This window comes from Mirounga angustirostris, unplaced genomic scaffold, assembly GCF_029215605.1.
Source record: "Mirounga angustirostris isolate CCGP_5_RB_7025 unplaced genomic scaffold, mMirAng1.0.hap1 SCAF_10, whole genome shotgun sequence".
Classification (NCBI taxonomy): Eukaryota; Metazoa; Chordata; class Mammalia; order Carnivora; family Phocidae; genus Mirounga; species Mirounga angustirostris.
In genome coordinates, this window is record NW_026991718.1 from 31,677,615 (window position 1) to 31,701,324 (window position 23,710).

At 43.3% G+C, this 23,710-nt stretch overlaps 1 long non-coding RNA gene across 1 annotated transcript in view; it reads left to right on the forward strand.

The window, feature by feature from the left end:
• The first annotated feature begins 1,601 nt into the window (after positions 1–1,601).
• The window catches only part of LOC135361851 (uncharacterized), a 69,092-nt gene continuing 46,983 nt past the window's right edge, over positions 1,602–23,710 (forward strand). Inside the window, exon 1 of the long non-coding RNA XR_010405986.1 lies at positions 1,602–1,796. This is a non-coding gene — a long non-coding RNA (uncharacterized LOC135361851). The remainder of the gene's footprint in view (positions 1,797–23,710) is intronic.

The window sequence follows — 23,710 nt, forward strand, 5'->3', positions numbered from 1 at the left end:
TCTCTCTGTCTCAAATAAATAAAATCTTTAAAAAAAATAAAAATAAAAAAGGATGACAATTCCATGGCCGATAACAATGACCTGGAGGAAGCCTATAGCTCACCCTTAAGGATTGAGGCCCACTATGATTGATACACCTGATGCTCATGTAGTAGACATATTCTCACTAAAATATGGATTTAAAAATGTCGAAGTCTTTCATAGGAAGCTAAACAGCATCACATACCCAAAGTGGTAGATAATAACAGCAATAATCATATTGAACATCTGTCGAGTGCTTAATCTATGGCAGGGACTGTGGTAAGAGCTTTATACCCACCGTGTCCTTTGTAATAGGGCCTGTGAGGAAGGTGCTATTACCGTTCTTGTGTTACAGATGAGGGAATCGAAGCTGACGTCGTTTGTCAAGGTTTCACGACTCATAAACCACAGGGCTGAGAACTGAACCCGAGCAGCCTGCCCCCAAAGCCCACATGTTTCTGTGACATTATTCCAACTCTTCCATATCAGCTATAATGTCTGTGGGGTGAGGGAATGAAAACAATGCAGGAGCGGGGGTTGAATCTGACCCTGAGGATTGAGTTCAAGGGTCAGATAACATCTGAGAAGGCAGAGGGCATGGGGAAGCCCTCAGTCACAGGAACCCAGAACCAACCAAGGTTCTCTCACTTGGCTTCTCACCCCAACACCGTGTCTCAGTCAACCAATCGCTTACCAGGCAAGTAAAGAGCATCAAAGTGTCAAGGACCAAAGGGGTGTGAATATTTTCCCACCTCTGTTCCCCCTTTGTTCTTCAGAAGTTTATTTCTGCTTTTTTGGTTCTGTTTTCTGGGGTAATTTTCTAGATCTTGATTTGATTGCCAGTAGAATTAGGTTTCCATCCTCTTGAATCTTTAGCATGTTTCTTTTTTTTTTTTTTTTTTTAACTCTTAAATACTCCTGTTGAGGAGGCAAGGAACATATTCCTTAAACGTGAGTGTGATGGACTGAATGTTTGTGTCTCTCCAAAATGTTTATGTTGAAAACCTAATCCCAGTGTGATGGTATCTTAAGGTAGAGCCTTTGGGAGGTGACCAGGTCATGAGGATGGAGACCTCAGGAATGGGATTAGTGGCCTTTTAAGAAGAGCCCAGAGAGCTAGCTAGCTTTCTTCTCTGCCGTGTGATGAGGCAATAAGAAGTGAGCCATCTGAGACCTGGAAGAGCACCCGTCCCAGGACCTCGTCATGCTGGCACCCTGATCTCAGACTTCCAGCCTCCAGAGCTGTGAACAATCAATTTCTGTTGTTGATAAGCCATGCAGTCTACAGTATTTTGTTACAGTTGCCCAAACTGACTAGGCAGTAGGGTTTGTAGAACCTTTCCTCTCAGAGGAGAACACGTTCTGTTCACCTCCTCATCTTGCCTCTGTTCCCAAAGCTTAGGTGAGCAGCAAAGCCGAGCTGTCCTCCTGAGAATCCATCATTTACTCTCTAGGGACTTGACCTGTTCCTAGTGAATCTCAAAAGAAATGCCATGCAGCAGCCCTTTGAAATGAAATGCTTTTCTATTGAACCAGAAAATAATCACATCCTCCCATTTACTCTTTAGGGTACAAATTGATCTGACTTGATTTGTCAGAGAGCCAGAACTGCAGGCAAATAGACACCAGAGAAATCAACCAATCTTTTAAGCCAGCCAGTAATTGTTCCTCCTGTCGGCTGGCTAAATGACTTGTATCTGGAGGAGATGCTCAGAATGAACCCGAATGCCTGAGGTGACGGAAACAGAGAGCATTCCAAAGTGGGCTCTAACAGAGTAAGTGTTTCTTCGTGTCTTACAAGGGCTTGGCTTTGTGTTTCCAACCTCTCTCCCTCTTATCCTGTCTCCTGGGGCTAATGTCATTGGGCAGCAACCAAAGGCGATGCATGTATATAAGAGCAAGGAAAAATAGTTGATATGAGGATGAGAAGAGATGAGGAGTAGGGTTTAATCTGAGGATACCTTTTCTTGTACCTTGATCATTAGCAAACCCAGGAAGTTCCTTTAGTATCAGAGCAGAGGGGATGAAATCCCCTTGCTGGTAAGCTGTCTGTTATCTTTAAATAAAAAAAAAAAAAAAAAAAGGAAAGAGTTTAAATAGACAAGGAAACTGTGAAAAAGACTGTAACTGATATTCATGTACTAACTACTGAGATTTGCTGTTTTGCCATATTAACTTTGGTTCCCGACCTTCTCTCCTTCCTTCTTCCCTACCTCTCTCCTTTCCTTCTTTGGAAATAAAATGTAGCAGCATTGCCAAATCTCCATATTTCCACTCCACTGTGTTATTCCTTTCTCTTTCTTTCCAGAGAGAACTGTTACCACAACACTAGAATTTATCTTTCTTGTTCATTAAAATTACTTTCACTATGTAGAATATATACAGAAAGAATATGTAGTGCTCTTTGGGGATGAGCTTTTAATGTTAACTCTTGTGGTTTTCCTGTAAGTATCCTTTAGAAATTTTTTTTACATTTGACATCATATTGCAATTTGTCCATGCTGATACCAGTAGGTCTAGTTCAATTATTTTACAGTGGCATTGTATTGCTTTCCAAATTTTTTTTATTCTCCTCTATTGATAAACATACTTTTCCCTACTACAGACAATGCTATGATACATATTCCTGTTAAGGTGTCCTCAGACCCAGGTATGAGATTTTTCTCTCTAGAGTATATATAACCTAAGAGTGGAATTGTGGGGTAACAAGGTAAGCTTTTCTTCAATATCATTAGCTATTACCATACTGTTGAATTGGGCACTTAACAGTTTGTATGGGGATGCCTGCATGGCTCAGTTGGTTAAGTGTCTGCCTTCGGCTCAGGTCATGATCCCAGGGTCCTGGGATCGAGTCCCGCATTGGGTTCCTTGCTCAGCGGGGAGCCTGCTTCTCCCTCTGCCTGCCATTCCCCCTGCTTGTGCGCTCTCTCTCTCTGACAAACAAATAAATAAAAAATCTTAAAAAAAACCCCAGTTTGTATGGCATTCTCCTATTGGTTAGACCAAAAAGGAATAAACTGTAGGAAATCAATATAACAAGACGTAACAAAAACTAGTTGAATGGGCCAATTGGTTTGTTCTCTGTAACCTGGTCCATGATATATATGGTCGTATTTCCCTTCTTGAAATAAGAATATAATGCAATCTGCATCCTACTCGAGGTAAAATAGTGCTTGGATTAGCATATATATATATATATACACACATATTCTCTCTGTATCTATATATGATATCTCTATATGTTCTACCATAAATAGACAATAGACAGGTGGCTGGATAAGAAGTCCTAAGTTACCCCTCTGAGCTCCAAACTTTCATTCCATAACTTTATTTTCAAACTTAGTTGAAATATATACCCAGCTTGGGAAATTAGCTTCATTTTTCACATAACCTAAAACACCTGTAGAAAACCAGCTCTTGAAAAAGGAAGGGTGTACAAAGCACTTGGGTGAGATCAGAACATCTGGGGCAGGTCGTGGGAATCTCTGACAATCAGGAAGGGAAACTGAAAAAGATCTTAATTTCATTGTGTAACCAGCCTGGGAGTCCATGTTCGGACACATTCCCATTGGTGCTACAGATGAGCCTCATCTGCTCATGCTGGACCTCCTCTCCCTCTCCCCAGAAGCTCCCCTTGTTATCTCAAGGAGGTCCCCCAAGAGTTGGCATATCTTGGCCGCTCATTTTGTGCATCACCTCCTTTATCAGGGGCCTTATCCTTGTGTTGGATGGTTGGGCTATCAGTGAGAATGGGACCCTAGTGTGTACATCTATGGATGTCTTCCCTTCTGAGGAAGCCAAAGCTGCTTTGTCTGCATGCTGGAGTTGGGGCAGGGTGAGAAAGGGAGGACAGACCCTGTCCCTAGCTCTGTCTCCTGGGCTCTAAGGCACTGTGTGTGTGCCTAGATTTCCTCAAGTTCTTCCTTCAGCTTCTGGCCCCATTCCCTTTTTTTTTTTTTTTTTGAGATTCAAAATTAGTCCTTTGTGATGGGTTTGAAGTCAGGGTGCTGAGAACACTACCCCATCCTTGCCATTGTCACGTTGCTTTCCCCTCGCTTCTCTGAGGCACCCCATGGCAGCACTCTAAATCTCAAAGCCTGCAAGCATAGCACTTCATGGCAGTGCGGAGATGGGACTGTCTAGTATATTCGAACATATCTAATCTTTGCTGCGGTTCAAGCAAGACACCCTTTTCAATATTAGCATCACTAAAGATCTGAAGAGGCCTTTGGTGGGGGGACATTCATTGTTTCTCTCACATGGTAGATCGGCAACAAAAGCATGTGCAGAAACCAGACTTGTGAATGGAAAACAGAGCTGTAGATACACAGCAGAACAAGCTTGACTAGCGCTTAATCAACTCCCTCCCGTCCTCCCCTCCCCGCCCAACATTACTTAAAATACAGAATCACATTTGAAGAGTCTTTAGATGATCTATTTTGGCATCCCACTTATTTCAGTTACCTACTATTGTATAACAAATCATCTCAAAACCTAGTGACTTAGATTTGATCATACTCAACAACTATTCACTATTAAAAAGATCCTGCTAATTAAAAATAAAAATGAAGTTTTTTAATCTAATAGGAGCTACGTACAAAAAGAATGTAGTGACTTAAAACAAGAGTGATTTATTATTTCCCACACTTCCCGGGTGGCTGTGTGCCTTTTCTGCTCTTTTCACCTGGGCTCACTTATGTGGCTGTATTGAACTGGGGACCAACGTGGCCTTGTTCATGTTCTGGCAGATGGTCCTGGCTGTGGGCTGCACTGCCTCATGTTTCTCCACGCAGCCTCCCCTCCTAGTGGGCTAGACTGGGTTCCTTACATGGTGTTCAGCATTTCAAGAGGGAGGAAGCCCCGAGGCTTCTTGAGGGCTGGGCTCTAGAACTCTTCTGCCACATTCGATTGATGAAAACAAGACGCAGGGCCAGCCCAGAGTCAAGGCAGAGGAGCAGGGTCTCCCCCGGGAGGAGAGTTGTTGCACTATATTGTGGCCATATTTTTTAGTTGACCACATCACTCAGTCCTTGCTATGGCATCTCTGCTATTGTTCACCTTGAATAAGATTAGTGAAGGGGTCCTTATTTCTTCCTGGGGCAACCTGCTTCATACAGACCACCCAGAGCCTTCTCCTTTTAGATGAATCCCCTCTGGTTCAAAATAAGCATCAGGGTCCCATGCTTTTTTAGGCGGTATGGGGGAAACAAAACATTTATTGGGACGAGTAAAAGGAAATTCACATTTAGGACACATGGATGGAATAATTTTTTGTCTAAGTTCTGTTTGAGCTAGGTGTGCCTTTTGTGGGAAACAACCTCATTCTGAAGGGCTAAACTGGGCCAGTGCGGGGCTGAGGGAAATAAAACTGATGAGCTGACTGGGGCTGTACCTGGCTTGGTCTTGAAAGGAGAAGGATAAAGGGGGCCCTTGAGGATTCTAAGTTGTTCAGCTTAGTTCACTAGAGCAAGGCAACAGATCAATTAGTTGGGGAGAAAGTCCTAGTCAGGAACAAAGTGTACCCCGGGCTATATATATATCTCAGGAAATTAAGTGTTGTCATAAGTAGTTCTGTGGCATGAAGATGCAGGAGAGGCAAGAGGATGCCGACATGATTTTGGTTTAGTGCCTCGTTACTCCTAGTGTGTACGCTGGGCCACCAGGAGAATCTTGGGCCCACCCCAAAACTACTGAATCAGAATCTGCATTTTAGCAAGATCACCAACGAACACATATGCTCATTAAAGTTTGAGAAGCCTTGGCCTAGGGAGCCTTCCTGATACCATTAAATCCTATCCCATGGGAGGCCCCACGTAAAGCTGGTCTCGCTTCCAAAAAGGAACTATGCTGGGTACTACCCACGGCTTTCTGGGAATAGAGAGGGTCCAGTCTCACAATCTATGGCCCTCTTCTCTAACCCATTGAAACTCTACTGGAAGCCACGAACCCTCTCCCCAGAATGGACATGGATATGCACCTGGAATTTCATCACATTTCATGACACCTCTGAAGCCTTGGTCTGGGGAGCCAAGGTCAAGAGCTCATGCTCTGCAGCCCGTCAGGACAGGTAGTTATTGAGAGCACGTCCTGATCTGGTTTGAGTACCACTGGCAGAAGGGATGGAGCCATGCAGGGATAGGTCATGCAGAGTTCTCACCAAGGAGGAAGGTGACTAACTCGAAAAGCAAAGGACAGGCGCCAAGTGTTTACAGAGCTCAAGAAACTGTGTTTATAACACATAGTTTGCCAAGGAGGTGATAGTGAACAGATGTGTCATTTGCAATTATTCCTAAAGATGTTAATTATGCAAATGGAATCTCTGATTAGGGTTCTAAAAAAAGAACCCCATATATTATGGGGTGTTAGATGTGCACAATCAAGCATGCTTGCTGACTGTGCCTCCAGGTAATCACCCTTGGTGCCAGACTCATCACCTGGGGCGCATGTTTTAAATGTACCACCCTGAGAGCCAGAGAGGGGTTCTGGAAGCACTTTCCACCTGCAGAAGGTGAAAACTGGAAGTGATTTTTGTGATCATGGAGTACAGCTCTGTCCTTGTAAAGAGGCAGAAACTGAGGCTCAGAGAAATTATGTGACTTGTCACTAGTAGAGGGAGGATAAGAGCTCCTGTCTTTTACGTCATCAATTTGCTTTTCCTTGCCTTATTGCGTCAACAAGGACATACGTCAATGATCAATTTTCGCATGAGTCTACTCTGTGAAGTGAGGGCCAAGGGAATGATGTGAACAAAATATCTCCTTAATCCACTCAAGGTATGCATGTAAGTATGTGCGTAGGGAGAAGAAAGTGAGTAACTAGAATAACAGGGGGGTTTATAGTCTAAACCGTGCTGTTCGATAGAGGAACCACTAGTCATCTGTGACTATTGAAGTCAAAATTAAAATAAAATTAAAAAACATTTGAAATTTAGTTGCAGTATTCACACTTCAAATGCTCAGTAGCTACTTGTGGCTAGGGCCTTCCATACTGGATGATGCAGAACATTTCCCTTACTGCAGAAAGTCCTATTTTGGGCAGGGCTTTCTAGAGTCTCATATCAGATTTTCTGAGTCTGAATCCAGGTTCTGCCACTTAGAGGAAAAGCTTCTGTGCCTTATTTAATGGTTCCCAACCTCAGTTTCCTCATCTGTAAAATGGGCACAAGCCTCAGTGCCTCAGTGGTTGGCTGTGAAAAGTATGAATGTAAAGGAGAAAATGTGTGTCAAATGCTTAGCAAAAAGAAGCTTGGACTTAGTAAGCACCACATAAATGCTATTATTGTTCTCATGAAGCATCGCGACATCCTGCTTAAGCCTGTGTTTGGGGCATCTGGCTGGCTCAGTCCCTAGAGCATGTGAACCACCGGAGTGCTGGGAACAAGGAGAGGACAATGTGGAGTGATTTGTGGGAAGTAGTGGAGGGCAGTGAAGATCACCTTGCTTGGTAAAGTTGTCAGTGTCCGGCCCCACAAGGCCAGGTGTGGCAGAGACATCCATCAGTCTGTGAGGCTGGTTGCGGACGCCTCACCTCCTCACGTCCTCACGTCCGTTGTGCTAACTGCATGCCTGCTTGTCCACAAGAGGGAGGCAAGGGAAAGGAGAGAAAGCAATCCTAAAAGTCCAGCTGAGTCTTTGCTGGCAGCTCTGGTCAGAAGTTTGCTGTGGAGGAAGATGAAGTTCCTGATTCAAATAAGACTGCCTTTCACGTAGGCTAGCAGGGCTCAGCTGCGTTTTCCTTGAACCCCTTATGTCCGTAGAAAGGATCCCCCCGCCACTGACCTGGGGCCGGCTATTACTTGGAAAGTCCTACCTCATGGCCTCTCTGGAGGGCTAGGACCATTTTCACACCTGGTGAGAGGCCGTGTCAACTTCCCAGCAACCCTCAAGATGACTCCACAGTGCAGAACTCGGAAGGTGGGAGCGAGGTGGCAGCTGTCCAGGTAATTTAGCCACATGGCCCGCCACTCCACAATATCGATCGCGCTGCCAGGGCTCATAAAGCATTGTGTTAGGCATCGCGAGAAGGTATTAAAAAATAATTCTCTTTGCCCTGAGGGAATTTTCATCTAATTCGGGAGCTAGTGAGCCAAGGGACAAAGCGGGCTTAGGGTGGCCGAAGAGAAAGAACATGGTAGTAGGATCTGCAGATGTATTTTATTCCCTGGTCTGCCGTGTATTGACAGCGTGACTTGGGGCCAGTTCTTGCAGTTCTCCGGGCCTCCTCCCTCTCATCATGAACAAATGTAAGTCGAGGGACTGCGTGATTGTAAAGTCCTCCATGGCTAGAACCCTGGGCTTCGAATGCAGATGTGGGGATGTGAATATCTATGCCATGAAGGAAGAGTCTCCCACTAGGGGTGAGATTTATCAGATGAAAGTATAGAAGTCCAGTTTCATATAAACAACCAATTTCTTAGTGCATATCCCATGCAATATTTGGGATGTTCTTTTTTTTTTTTTTTAGATTTTATTTATTTACTTGTCAGAGAGAAAGAGCATGAGCAGGGGGAGTGGCAGACAGAGGGAGAAGGAGAAGCAGACTCCCCGCTGAGCAGGGAGCCCTATATGGGACTTGATCCCAGGATCCTGGGATCATAACCTGAGCCAAAGGCAGATGCTTAACCAACTGAGCCACCCAGGTTCCCTACTTGGGATGTTCTTATGCTGCAAGATTATTTGTTGTTTATCTGAAATGCAAATGCAAACTGGGCATCTGTATTTTATTTGGCGAATGGCCTTTCACCAAATATGTCTGTCCCCCTCACTGTGTAGGGGCTTGTTTCTGCCTTGCTCCATCCTCCTACTGGGACCCCCTTGGCCACTGAGTGACAAGAGTAGCTGTGACTAAGGCAAGACCTTTGGCTTCCCCTTAGGCTTTCACTGGCTGGACACAAGAGCTAAGGGCTCTCTTCCCCTCCCTTTCTCTTGAGCAGGGGAAGCAGCAGGAAACGCTCCCTTTTCCCACTGCCCACTGCAGACCTCAGCCCTTCTGACGGCTGAGAGAGTGAACTTGCTGTCAGTTCTGAGGGCTCGTTCATCATGGGCATGCTGAAGGCTCAGGCCCCAACGTATGGATTCGGGATGGGAGCAGAGGCCCCATTTGTCCTAAAGTTTAGCCTTTTTTCTCCAATCTAGCTTTTACCAGTGAACTCTGCATTTGGGATATTATTGGGTGCTTGGTGGCTTAATAATAAGCTGATACTTTCTTTCCAATGGGTCAGTACATTTCTATGTTTTCCTATTTGACCTAAAAGGGAGGAGATTTGAGACTTAGGTCCCAAGCCTCTTACATCATTGTTGTGTCTGTGAATCAGACTTATTGGCCCACTTAGATCCAGCCTCATTGATGGGGGGAAAAACAAAAGCAAAGTGGATGGCATGTGACATCATTAGCCTGGGGTGGGAGGAAGGGATCAGACCTAGGTCATCCCGGCACCTGTCTTCTTTACTTATAGAAATGACCTGAGGACTTTATGTTGAAAATAGCAGCTTGCTTCATGAAAGAAGGTGGGGAGGGCTTTAGGCTGGTTACCCAGCCCTGATGTTTCTGGTTACAGAGGTTTACATGAGATGGTTATCGGAAGGCACCTCTTGAGATCCTTTGCCAGTGGAGGCTGTTGTTTTAGCAGTGGGATTTTCATAGCTCAGGCTCTTATTCCTTGCCTGGACCTTTTCCACATAGCATTGTAACTGCATGCCTCCTATACTTGGTTTTCTTAAGCACTGATCTGATGACGTCACTACATTGCCTGAATCTTACTCTTTTCTACAGAGGCAAGTCCTATCTCCTTAGCAGGGTACACAGACCCTTCCCAGGCTGCTCTGACACTCTTTGAATTTCAGCTTTTCTCCAGCTACCACGCCCTGCACCCAGGCACTCTGGGGTGTAGCCCTGTTCAACGGGTAGCTGTCTCCTAAACATTCTCTTTTACATCTCCAAACCTTCGCACGTTGTTGGCTCTTCTACTTCTAATGCCCTGCCTCTGCGCTCTCTGGTCAATGTTGTCTTTTGAGAAATAACTCAAACATCAGCTCTCCAAAGCCATCTCTAATTTCCCTCTCCCCGGACAAATATCTGTTCCCTTCCTCCGTGGTCTCAGACTCTACCATGTTACATTGTAACCTGTGGGCTGCCAGGTGTCTATTTCTCCCACTTTTCTAGGAATTCCATGAGGGCAAATGTCTTGTACCATCCATCTACCTATCCCCCTTCAATGTCACATGCCTCTCCTATTTCCCCATATGTGACATGCCTGTCACAGAGGGGGCGTTCAAGAAATAATTGTTGCATGCATAAGGACAATAGAATATGGCCCACAGAGCTGATGTTTAGATTGTTTTAATTGTATGATGTGTGTGAATTGTCAGACCAAATAAATCTTCGGGGTAGAAATGACTGCATTGAAATGTTAGTATAGGAACATACTGCAGCCCATAAAAATCCAATAGATACTGTAATTTAAATGAGAGATATTAAATCTTTATCTCAAGGCACAAATCTCATGCCACAGCATGAAACGCTTATAATAGACTAACATTAGTATTAGTATAAGCATTCAGTAATCCTTCTTTCTTTGGGGCAGAGAAAGCCTATTTGTACTACACCACATCTCGTCAACCTCTACATTGTGACTATGCCTTATGGAAGGGATTTTTTTTTTTCTTTGTCATGTGAGATTCAATGGATCGGCAAGATATCTCTGTTGGCAAGTACCTTGTGAGAGGCTGTGAGACTGATCCCAGAGTGGGGGGTATTTATTTGCTACCTTGCCTGAATGCAATTTGGAGTGACACCTCTTCTAACACTTTATTTCCTTCAGTACACACTGCGCATAAATTTAGCTCTCAAAGTCTGAAGATCTTCTAGGGGAAAGAAACCACAAAGTTAGAAGCACTCCAGAGAAAGAGCACTGAGCTTGGAGTCAAGATTCTAGTCCCAACTCTGTCACTAAGCGAATGACAGAAGGCGGGGAGGGCTATACGCTGGTTACCCAGCCCTGACAATTCTGGTTTATATGAGATGGTTACCAGAAGGTACCTCTTGAGATCCTTTGCCAATGTGGCAGATACAGCAATAAGTGTGGTCCTGAGGAGGTAGACACAACCTCTGAGGGCCTCAGTTTCCCAGTCTTTATAACAAGGAGATTCTACGAGGGATCTTTGAAGATATTTCTCTGTTTTGCCATTTTGATCCTATGTGGTCCTCTGCGGGGACAGATTGATAATGAACTTAATGAAGCTTAAGTTTCAGGGATCTTTGCTTATATAATTCCTTGCAAAAGCCCCAGGAGGGGCCCATCAACATGGCCGTATATTTTTGTAAAGTTTCAAAAGTAAGATATTTTGACTGAAATTGGTTAAAGTGGCTGCCTCTTTCTGCCCCCGCTTCATTACAATTCCCTAGGTGTTGGGGGACCTTGAAGTGACTGCAGGAATTTTTTGGATCCAGATAAAGGGAAACTGAGTTGGGGATATGTTGATTTTGAGTTTAATGGTATGTCTTTATGGAGCCTGTAGTTAACACTGCTGTTTACCATCCTCATGTAAGTATGGTTTCCAGGAATATTTCTACCACCTACTGTGGCGTGAAGATGCGTACCCACACACCGTGTCATGGAATGCAGTGATCGTACAACACTTGGCACTGGAAGCATTTGGGGAGTGGGAGGGAAACAATGCTTGAAATGTGCAGAGCCAGAAGGTAGTCTGTTGATAATTCTTCCAATCTTCAAACATGTAAAGGTAAATGGAGGATTCAGTTCTCAGCGATGCCTAAAAAAAGAAAGGAAATGTTCTTCCATCAAGAATATACTCAGTAATGCAGCATATACCATTATAAACACACTGTTTTCTCTTTTTCTTTTATTATAAGTGCTCAAAATAGAATTTACCAGAAGGCCTGTGTCTGTAGGAGCAAAAACCTTTAATAGTACTACAAATAGTATGTCTGTGATGTTGCAGGTTTTATGCATCTCAAAATAAGACTTAGCATATCTGAGTCATCTTGTCTAGATTAATTCTGCTGGTTTCAGATGACATAGCATGTAATATTGATACAATGCATTAAAAATACCTGAAGAAACAAAGGTTCTAGTGACAGAGCTCCTATATTCATCAGCAAGGCAATTGATGTAGTAGAAGAGTAATTTGATTATTCTATTATGTAGCTCAGTATAGCATAGATACAATTTAAAAATGTATTTGACATACTCTTGTGGCTGTCTTAATTTCAGATCAATTTTGTATCAATTTTCGGAATGGTTGATTATACTAAAATTCAAGTATGAAGGGAAGAATGTATCCTATTGGAAACTGAAAATCTAAACTAGAAGGAAGAACACTAGCAGAAACTTCAAAATGTTTTTTATTTTATCACAACAGGAGCTAAAAATTATGATGGTCAAAATCATAAAGACAAGGGGCACTGGCTGGCTCAGTCGGAAGAGCATGCAACTCTTGATCTTGGGGTCGTGAGTTTGAGCCCCGCATGGGGTGTAGAGATTACTAAAATAAGTAAATAATCTTTAAAAAATCACGAAGACAAGAAACAGGAACATGATAGCAAAGAAAATATAGATAAAATGATAACAGAAGAAGGAAATTTATGTGAATTGGGACATTCCAGGGCAAGGAATAGCAAAGCAGAAGGAAAATGAAAGTAATGGTCCACACAAGGACAGGGACTACAAAAAGGTTAACGAGTATCATTGATGAAAAGGGTATTTAAAATTAGCAACTGCACAAGAAACCTGAAATGCCATGATTCTTCTAGTTGACAGCTGAAGGAAACTGGATAGAGTTTATCCCAGATTTAACAAAACTCCAAAAATTTGACATGATGTTGAACAAGTTGGAAGTTGAGAAAAACGTTTCTAAATGATCAATAATAAAAAAAAATTTCTTTCTTTCTTTTTTTTTTTTTAAAGATTATGTATTTATTTATTTGACTGAAAGAGACACAGCGAGAGAGGGAACACAAGCAGGGGGAGTGGGAGAGGGAGAGGCAGGCATCTTGCGGAGCAGGGAGCCCGATGCAGGGCTTGATCCCAGGACCCTGGGATCATGACCTGAGCCAAAGGCAGACGCTTAACGACTGAGCCACCCAGGCGCCCCCAAAAAACCATTTCTTGTAGACTGAATTATCTTTTCCCTCTCTCTGTAGATAGAAAGATAGGGAAAATTGTTTATCATATAATGAGATGGCTAACAATTTAGAAAAATATTATGGATGTGTGTTATCAGTTCACTGGTAAACATGTTTTGTCATTTCCCACCCTGGATTTGGTGATATTTGTGATATTTTCAGATCTTGGAAATTAGTAGTTTATTATGATTTATTCCTTCATTGTAAATAAATATTCAGTTTGTACTCAATTTTTATTTGTAATTTTGTATTCTCTTTTGGTAAAAAAAAAAAAAAAGGTGTCCCAAATGATATAAACTTTGGGTCCCACAAAATCTGCTCATCTGACAGCATCCTTTATAGAGCAGTGCTTCTCAAACTTTAAAGTGCATGTGAATTCTGTGGGGAGCTTGTTAAAATGCAGCTTCTGAGAGTTTGCATTTCTAACAAGCTCCTGGGTGTGATCTAGGGAGCACACTTTGAGAATCAAAAATCTAGAACAGTGTTCTTATCTGGCACTTTTGATGCTCTTAGAATAAGACAGATGCCCAGGCCCCACCTCTCCAGATTCTTAGAAGGTCTGGATTGGGGTCCTCTAGTTGTATTAAAACAAACAAACAAACAAACAAACAAACAAAACACTCCACAAGGGGAGAAAGAGGCCCTTTCATCCACTCTTGGTGGGCATTCAAATTGATGCAACCATTTTGGGGGTTGATTAGGCAGTTTCTTCCTGGAAGAAACCGAAAAGAAGTCAGCTGGCAAGTCCACCTAGAAAAGGCAGTTTATAGATTTCCCACCCCAGGGTCACGAAGCAAAGTATGGGAGGATGGGCTTTGGCTGAAAGCAATAGATATATGACCGGCACGGGGTACATTTTCTGTGATCTAGTAGTTTCACTCCTAGGAATGTATCCTAGTAATATTTATATGTATCAAGATACGTGTATAAGATCGTTCAATTCCATAATATTGGTAATAGGGAAAAAATGGCAGCAACTTACCCACACATCAATAACTTACACAAATTATGGAACACCTGTACAATGGAACAACAATAGTTAAAATTAAGTAAACAATTACTATGTACCACACATTGTTCTAGGTTATTTATAAGTAGTCACTAAATGAGTCTTTACAACTATCAAGTTTCCGTTTTACACAAGATGTGATTTGTATGTATTGACATGGAAAGCTGTCCAGGAGTAAAATAGGCATGCAACATGTAGCAGAATATTAAGTGTAATATATTGTGCCTTGCCAGTATAGTATAATACATTAACAACAAAGTGATACCTGCTCTTCTGATGCACACTCCCTGGGAGAGAACCATTGAGGGAGCACAGAAATGAAAGGACATGCAGTTACATCAAACAAGCCGTTTTCATGCACTTTGGTTAACTGGTAACACTTGCAGAAGACACAATTAAAATGATCAGGTTGATTTGGTGTTTTGGAGTCTTCTGTCAGTCAGTGGTCAAACAGGTGGGGCATTCTGGGTGATCGTGACATTAGGGATGATGGGAAGAACTGACCCATAGATGTTCCTAGATCTCATTTCTTTGAGCACACACACCAGGGAGACCTACTCTGGGGCAATTTGCCCAGGCTTTTCAGCTGACCCAACTCTTCTCATTATGCTGTTTCACCATTGTGACTCCATTCCTCCTCTTTTAGTCCACAGCAAGTTTGTTTTTGTTTTTTAAATATATTTTCAGCACTTTATTGCGGAAATTTTCAAACAAACAGAAAAGATAAGAGAAATTTACAGGGCATACTCCCACATCTACCACGTAGGTTAGATAGTTAACATTTTATTACTCTTTCTTCATCGTTCAGCCGTTTCTTTATGTATCCATTGATCCACCTCATCTGGGGTTGCATTTCAAAGTAAGTCACTGACATCAGTCAATATACTTACCCCTAAATATTTCTGTATGCATATCAATAGCTATAGTTTAATATTTGTTTATGGTTCTTTTTCTTTCCCTTTGAGGTAAAATTGATACACACAAAAATGTACAAACCTTAAGTGTACCATTTGATGAGTTGTAACTAAAACCTACATTTGCTTAGCTCAAACTTCTATCCAGAGAGAACTTTACCATACCTGAGAGTTTCCTCCTGTCTCTTCCCTGGGGCACTTTCCCACCTGTGTATCAATCCCCTCTAGACAACTGCTGCTCTGATTCTCCCCGCCCCCCAACATCTTTACCTGTTCTAAAACTTCTATGAATGGAAAGATACAATATGTCTTTTATGTAACACTTCTTTCACTCAGCATAGTGTTTTTGAGATTCATCTATGTTATTGCTTGTGTTTATGGTTTGTTCCTTCTTGCTATTCAGTACTATTACCTTGTATAAATACAGCACAGTTCATTTTCCTGTTAATTGATACCTGGGATCTTTCTGCATTTTTGCTCTTGCAGTGAAAGCTCCTCTCAATATTCTAAGTATTTTTGTGGACATACACTTTCATTTCTCTTGGAAAATACCTAGGAATGCAATTACTTGGTCATATATGGATATATATGCTGAGGTTATGGATTCTGGGCAGTAATTTTGCAGAAATGATCCTTGTTCTTCCCAGTGCCTCACACCAGGAGACACATGATGTCACGTCTTCCCACCACTAACCTTGATCACTCGATCAGGTTGTTGTCTGTTGAGTCTCTCCACCTTAAATGCAACATTTTAGCTTTTGTAATTGATTAGTGTTTTATGGGGACATATTCCAAAATTAGTCAATATTCTATTCCTTGTTAAACTTCTAACTACTGGCCTTAGCATCCACTGACTGAATCAACCACCCTTATCAAGGTTGCTGCATGGTGAGTGTCTATTTCCATCATTTCTTCTGTTTTTATTATTGGGCATTCTATTAGAAAGCTTTTCTTTTCCCTCAACCACTCATTCATCATGTAGATGAGTATGCATGCATCGATTCCAATTTTATTCAGTGGATTGTAATCCATTACTACTATTCTTGTTTTAAAGTGTTTACTTGCCCCAAATTTGACCCTATCACGCTGGCCCTTGTGTCCTTTTGGCATATCCCTGTCATTCATTGAGCATTTCCTTATTTTCTGGCATAATATGATGTCTCAGGTTCAACTTGCACTTTCTCTTTTGCAGCCCTGGAATCAGCCATTTTCTAAAGGATATCTAGTTTCTTTTAGTAAAGGACATTTAGAAACCAAGATTTAGGCACTCAGTTTATTAATTGGCATTGGGGTGTCATTGCTTTTAGGCTCACTCTGTGGACAGAGATAGGAAACATTCACTGTACATATATAAGTGTGTGTATATGGATATATACTTTATCATGTGACTATTTCTATATCTGTGTGTCTGTATATATTTACACACAGAATAATAAAAACATAAGTTCACACTGATACCTCAATTCTAATCCAACACCTCAGGGTTCTTTCTAAACTTCCTGTTTCGATGTTTATAAATATCTTCTCTGGCAATGAGAATTTTGGCTCATACGATCCTCATTGTATTTACCTATTTGCTCAATCTTCCAACCACACCAGCTGTCTCTTTGGCTCAGCAGCTCCGCATCCCACACCCTTCTTGCCTGGTGCCTCACCCCTCCCTGCCTGAATCCTTGGTCTCGGGGCTCCCTGTCCATGCCTCTGCGTGGCTTCCTAAACGCTGTCACGCCCCTGTGACTTTAGTCGTTCTGCTGACTTCTCCACACCGGGAGTGGAAGTGACAGGGGCGCGGTGCACGTTTTGGAGGTAAAAAATGAAAATGAACAAAACCCACCCTCTGTTGCATGTGCAGGAGTTCTCTATTTCCCAGCTCCTAGTCCTGAATTTTCACAAAGGGGAGCACTCAGTCTTTTAAACAATAAGGGAAAGATTGAGTGTAGCAAGTTACAGTTTTATTTAAGGTCCCGAGTAAAAGGCTTTCCACCAGGCTATCTGAATGATAACCTGTGCCTGCTGCGGAATCGGCCCCCAGTCGCCACAGGGCTGCCCAGCAGGGGCTGAGGCTACTCTGTGACAAGCGGACGTGCTTATGGCCCACAAAGGGGTTAATCAGTAATAAGGAGTATCAGCGGAAGCCTCCACTTGGTGAAGTGTTGGCTGTCCTTGGGTGGGCACAGCAGAGGAGGGTGCCAGTCATGCGCACCAGTCCTTGGCATCTGTGAGGTCTCAGCTGTGACAAGCCCGTGGGCACCAATGTCAGGCTCCCCCCCGCCCCCCCGACTGGAGCTTCACAGGTGCTTTCTCATCAGAGCCTTCGTCTATCACCTTAGGGGAGAAACAGTGCAATCGTTAGTTTCACTTTTTTTTTTTTTTAAAGATTTTATTCATTTATTTGACAGAGACAGCGAGAGAGGGAACACAAGCAGGGGGAGTGGGAGAGGGAGAAGCAGGCCCCCCTTCGAGTGGGGAGCCCGATGCGGGGCTCGATCCCAGGACCCCGGGATCATGACCTGAGCCGAAGGCAGACGCTTAATGACTGAGCCACCCAGGTGCCCCGTTAGTTTCACATTTTTAAGTCAGAGAAATAATCTGGCTCTTGGAAAACTATCTGATAGCACTTTCTGGAAATTGTGGAAGGTAAGCACACCTTGAGTGCACCAAGCCCCACACAGCTACCGGCTCTTTCATTTCTAGCTTGGTGTTTACTCACTGACACCCGACCCCACCCAGTATTCCGTGCACCCACCAGAAAGCATAGATTTTTAGCTTAGTGCAGATCAGATTGCATAAAGCTGGGCACTCTCAGGGTCTGCCTTTATCTCTGGCCATACACTCTCCACTTACCAGGGAACTTACTTAACCATCTCTGAAATAGTTTTCATTTGCAGGCTTGAGGAAGCCCGTGACCTAAGATAGGGAGGGCAAATTTGTTTCAATACAAATGCCAGCTCTGATTAATCATTAGTATAGGCTTTAGAGAGCTGTATGGTAAAGGACTTTGACACCTCTTTGGGGCTCGATAGGAAAGAGTGCTATAATAGATTAGTGATGTCTGCCATGAGCATGGAAGGGAGGAATGGGGTAAATGGACATCATGTTTGCCATCCCTATCCTAGGACTTAACCGTATGTAGCAGAAGATAGGTAAGATATTCTTACCTAAAGGAGTTAGGAATTACCTTACTTTCAAAACTGTCAGATTGGTATTATGTCATGTCTGTTGTCCCTATTGATTTACTAATATTTTAATACATGTGTTCACTGATTAATGACAAGAAAAGAGAGGGAGAAAAATGAATATTTATTGAGCATCTACTAATTGCCAATTCTTTTAGAAGTCTTATTAAATATATCTCACTATATATTTAAAGCAATTCTATAAAATTAGAATATTACTCCCCTTCTTAAAATAATCAATAAATTAAGCCTCAGGCAAGTAAAATACTTGCCTAAACCATAATAGAAAATTTCGAATCCAAGGATGATACTTATTCTGATATACTTGGGCAGTGGTTCAATCTTGGGAACTTATTAGAGTCTCCTGGGGAGATTTTTTTTTTTAAGATTTGATTTATTTATTTGACAGAGAGAGTGAGAGAGCACAAGCAGGGGAGCAGCAGAGGAAGAGGGAGATGCATGGAGGCTCCATGCTGAGCAGAGAGCCCGATGCTGGGCGTGATCACAGGACCCTGGGATCATGACCTGAGCTGAAAAGGCAGATGCTTAACCGACTGAGCCTCCCAGGTGCCCCAGACTTTTTAAATATTCAAAAATATTGATGACCACATCTCGTCCCAGATGAGTTACATCAGAATCTCTGAGGCAAGGGAAGCTCAGGCACAGGGATGGTTGAAGACATGTCCCAGGAGATTCGATTCTGCAGCCAGCGTGGAGAACTGCTATGCAAGGGGAGTAGGAAGCAGGATAATTAACATTTACAGCATGCCCACTCTGAGCCCAGCTTTTTCTTGTTTTCCCCAAACTCTATCTAATTTAATTCTCACACAGTTCCTTAAAGGCAGCATCATTAGCCCCATTTTATCTATAAAGAAAACTGAGGCTCAGAAAATACAAGGAAATTGCCAAAAATCTTGTAGTAGAAGGGGAGTTTGAATGCAAATCTGTTTGCTTCCAAGGCACTTGCTCTTCCATTAGGCTTCTGAATCCAGGCTCCACCCTTAACAGCAGTGTTGAGCAAATCTGGATACCACCTAGCTTCCAAATTTGACTCCCACCTGTCATTCCCTCCTTTGACTTGTTTCTCTAGCTCCAGCTGGAAGAAACACTCATCGTCTTAGCATTGTTCTCATGGGAGAGAAATGTAGGAGGCTGACCCTACAGTGACCACTTTCTGTCCTGTAGGCTTTGGGCAGCTCAGGGTGAGGCTGTTTCCAGAGCCAGGAGTCCTGCATGGTCACTTGCCTCTGAAGGATCTCTGCGTCTAGGCCAGATAAGTTTGTGGTCCCTTCTTTCATCCCTAGGCAGTTCAAAGAGGAACAGAGGAGTTGTGGCCTGATCTCCTAAACCTGTGAGCCTTGGGCACCTGTGTTTCTGCTTTGGCTGCTGTGATGTCACACTGACTTCAGCTCCTTTGGTCAGAATCAGAGGTAATTAAGTAAACCACTGGACCCTTAGATTGGAACAGACCTCCAGCTTGATCTAGTTCCAACCCCTGTCTAAGGCAAACATGTCCTCTGTGACTCCATGGTCAGGAATGAATGCAGATGCTGTTTAAATGCTTCCCAGAGCGGCACCTGGGTGGCTCAGTTGGTTAAGCGGTTAAGCGTACGACGTTGGCTCAGGTCATGATCTCAGGGTCCTGGGATCCAGCCCCATGTGGGGCTCCCTGCTCAGTGGGGAGTCTGCCTGTCCCTCTGTCCCTCCTCCCTGCTCATGCTCTCTTTCTCTTAAATAAATAAATAAACTCTTAAAAAAAAAATTGCTTCCCAGGGATGGAAGGGCTCTGTCTCTGGTATTCACTGGCACATTGTTAGGCAGCCCAGCAGCTCAGAAACTCTTTTAAAAGTAAGCTTATATATTGCTCTCTATAATTTTCAAGTCCCTCAGCTGACAGATTTTCCTCAGTCTTATCAAAGACTGATTTCTTTCAAGCTGATCCATCGACCAAGTCATTTATGCGAATTAGGACAGCTTGAGCAAGGTTAGTTCCAGGTAAACATATCAATAGAGTCTCCAGAGGAGCCTATTTTCAATGTCCTTAATCATGCTGCTTTCCTTTAGGGGATAGCCATACTTCACCCTCTCCGGTCTAACTTTTCTTCCTCCATCAGAATCCCTGCTGTCAGGAGAAGTCTGGAAACTCAGCCACCATTAGGTGTAAGTGATGGAGAAGGCATGACTGCCCCCTCCTAAGAGCATTTACTATTTATTAAGGATGAAGCCTTGAAAGGTTTGATGTAAAGGAACAAATTCAAAACGAACCATAGTCATAGGGCAGTTTGAGGGAGCGTGGGGGGAAAGAGAGCATAGCTTCCCAGAGCTTCTGATACCACCTCCCGTAGGGACAGCCGACTCCCCAGGGTGAATCTCCATCTTGGGGCTGCTGGCTGGTCTGATGCTGCTCTCTGCTCTGTGAACACCGGTGGTCTCATGGGGAGTTGGAACGGAGCACAGGGACCTGTGTTATCTGAGATCTAAGCGCAATAGCAAGTGACCGGTTTGCTAAACTTCAAGCCCTGTAGGATTTGAATGGCACCTTGGGCTTCACTGAGGATCTGCTTTAATTCTGTTCTCAAAGATGGCACCCCCAACAGTGCCCTTCCCCTCTACCATTCCTGCTGCGAAAACAGGAGCCAAGAGTCATTTGGAGGGAAGTTTTTCCTCTAAACAAATGGCTATGTCTCTTGGGGCAGGGCAGAGACATTCCTTAGAAGGCTTTCTGTTTGAAGCAGACAAGGTCCCAGCCTGCCTTCCCGTCAGAGAGATGAAAATCTCAGCCTGCAGGGGTGGAGAGTACATGGAAGCGAGACTCCTTAGCCCTGAGGTACAGAGATGGGCGTGTGTGTTTTATTTATTATTTACTGAGAAACCTGTCCAAATACTGCATTTTAGGAACTGGTAGGAAACACAGATGAAAATATGAGCACCGAAGGCATAAAAGAGCCTTTGAAACCAGGACAGACTTTCATTAGAGCCTACCTGGAGTCTGTGGGCAAGGCAGTTTGTATGCACTACACTCCCATCTTCACAAATCAATTTTTAAACTTGGTTTAGACTCCGGGAAGCAGTGAAAATGGGGATTTCAAATGAGCCTTTCAGTCCAGATGTGTCCATAATAGAAACCACTGGGCAGTGGGGCATAATTAACAATCTCTCCTTCACTGAGACCGCAGAACGGCATTAATTTTGCCAACTGGGCTCGACGTGAATTGGCTAGAATGTCTGAGTAGATTTCCAGCTGCTGCCCATGGAGCTCTGGCTTCCAAATAAAACGAGGCCTGAAATAGATGCGTGATACGTGTTCAAAGCTATTTTTAATCAATGATCACTTAGTTCGCTGTGAAAGATTATCAGCAGGTCACAATCCATTTCGGATTTTGCTGTGTCCTGCAGAACTGATCTAAACACACAGTAACTTCAGTTTCCCCTGCGGTCCCTGTGCTTCATCAGCTCTGTGCATGAGGGGAGGAGGGCACTCGAGTAGATGGCGGGAACACAGATGTGTTCACAGTTACATGCGCCACAGGTGGAGGGCTATTTACTTGGGCTAAGGCCCTGTTTGAGTTTGCCCTGGTCCCACAGAGAAATTTTGCCCAGCAATCGTAAGCCCAAGGATTCTGTCCCCTTAACATCCACCGTGAAACCCACCATGTTATTGTCCAAGCAGCCAATCAACTTCAATCCATGGGAGAAGTCAGAGAGAAAGGTTTATTTGTTGTTTGCTAACCCCTGTCTAGCTGTGGGGATGCTGTGAACCGTGCCCATTTCTTTATAGACAGTATCTTCCTGGAGGCTTGAGGCTTCCGTGGGGACTGCTGCCAATATCATCCACTAGTTGTTGTTTGAATAATAGCACCTTACATTTATTTAGCATGCTTACTGTTTGCAAGCAAATCTATAATCTCATTTGCAAAAGGCATTTACATAGTCTGAATACTTAAATACTTATAAATGCGTATTAATTTTAACAGAATATGCTAAATATTATTTTCCCCTCCCCTATTTCTTTCTTTTCTTTTTCTATAATGTGTTTTCCTTTTTCATCCAGCTCTTTTGACTTTTTTTTTACACTTGCGTTGGCAACTGTATTTCAGTTTATCCCTAGGACCATTAGTCTTAGTGCTTTATCTTCCTACTTAAAAAAAACCAAAACTCTCTCTTTGACCCATGATATTCATTTTTCCCTCATTTTCCATCTTCCCCAAATATTAATTTGTAGTTTCCCAAAACATTGCCATGGTTTATTTAGAGTTTAGATGTGACTTTGTCCTTTTTCAAATTAGTTCTCTTTGGTACATAACTTTTCTATTCTTTTTGCTTAAAGATTTATTTATTTATTTGAGAGAGAGAAAGAGAGCGAGAGAGAGAGAGCAAGCAGGTGGGAAGGGTGGGGGAGAGAGAAAATCTTAAGCAGACTCCCCGCTGAGTGCGGAGCCCAATGCCAGGCTCCATCCCACAGCCCCAAGATCACAACCTGAGCCAAAATCAGTGCTTAACTAACTGAGTCACCCAAAATCAATGCTTAACTGACTGAGTCACCCAGGTACCCCTCTTTTCTATTCTTGAATTTTATAAGGATTCATCTGTCCATCTGTCAAGAATGTCTGATTGTCATGTACCTGCAGGAAGTGGGTAGGATCCTGGAGGTGAACCTGGATTTCACATATGCTTTAAAAAAGCCACAGCCACCTACTATCTCAGTTGCCTGGGACTGTTCTGGTTTTAGCACTGAATATGCCAAATCCTGGGAAAACTGAAAGTCCTGGGAAACTGTGATGGTTGATCGCCCTAGCTCCTGAGGTGACCTCCATCAGAAAAGGAGAGAATGCAACTGACCAAGAAGACAGAGATTTGATGCCTCCAGTTCCTCTTTGTGCCTCAGTTTCCTTATCTGTCAATTTGAGTTCATCAATTAGAGTGAGGATCAAGTCAGTTATAACTGCTAACGAGCTTAGTGTGCGCCTGGCACTTAGTCAGCGTTCGCTGAATTTTAGCTCTTATTGTGCTGTTTGTCTTCCTCCACCAGGATATAGCAAGGTTTGTGCTGAGTGTCTTCCATCAGCTCCTTGAGACCCCTGCCCTGCCTTCTCCATCCTATGCACTGACCGAGCAGACTGGCTTAGACGGACTCTGTCAGTCATGATTGCCTCTGGTAACAGGTTGGGTTTTGCTAATGTGGAGCACCAGCAGGAGACTGGAGTGAGGGGGAGTGCGTTGGGGGATTCATTCCTCTGACTCACTCTCTGAGTGAGGGATCACATCAAGATGGCTGTTGGCCTTGACTGAAAGTCCCAAGCCTGTCAGGTGGCTTCTCCATAAGCTCTCTCTCCAGGCTCCACTAACTGCTTCTGCCCTTTGCCCCTTCAGGCCCCACGGTGTCTGCTGTGACCATCCCTCGTGGTTCCTCTACACCCTGCCTACACCTTCTTAAATCAGCCCTCTGT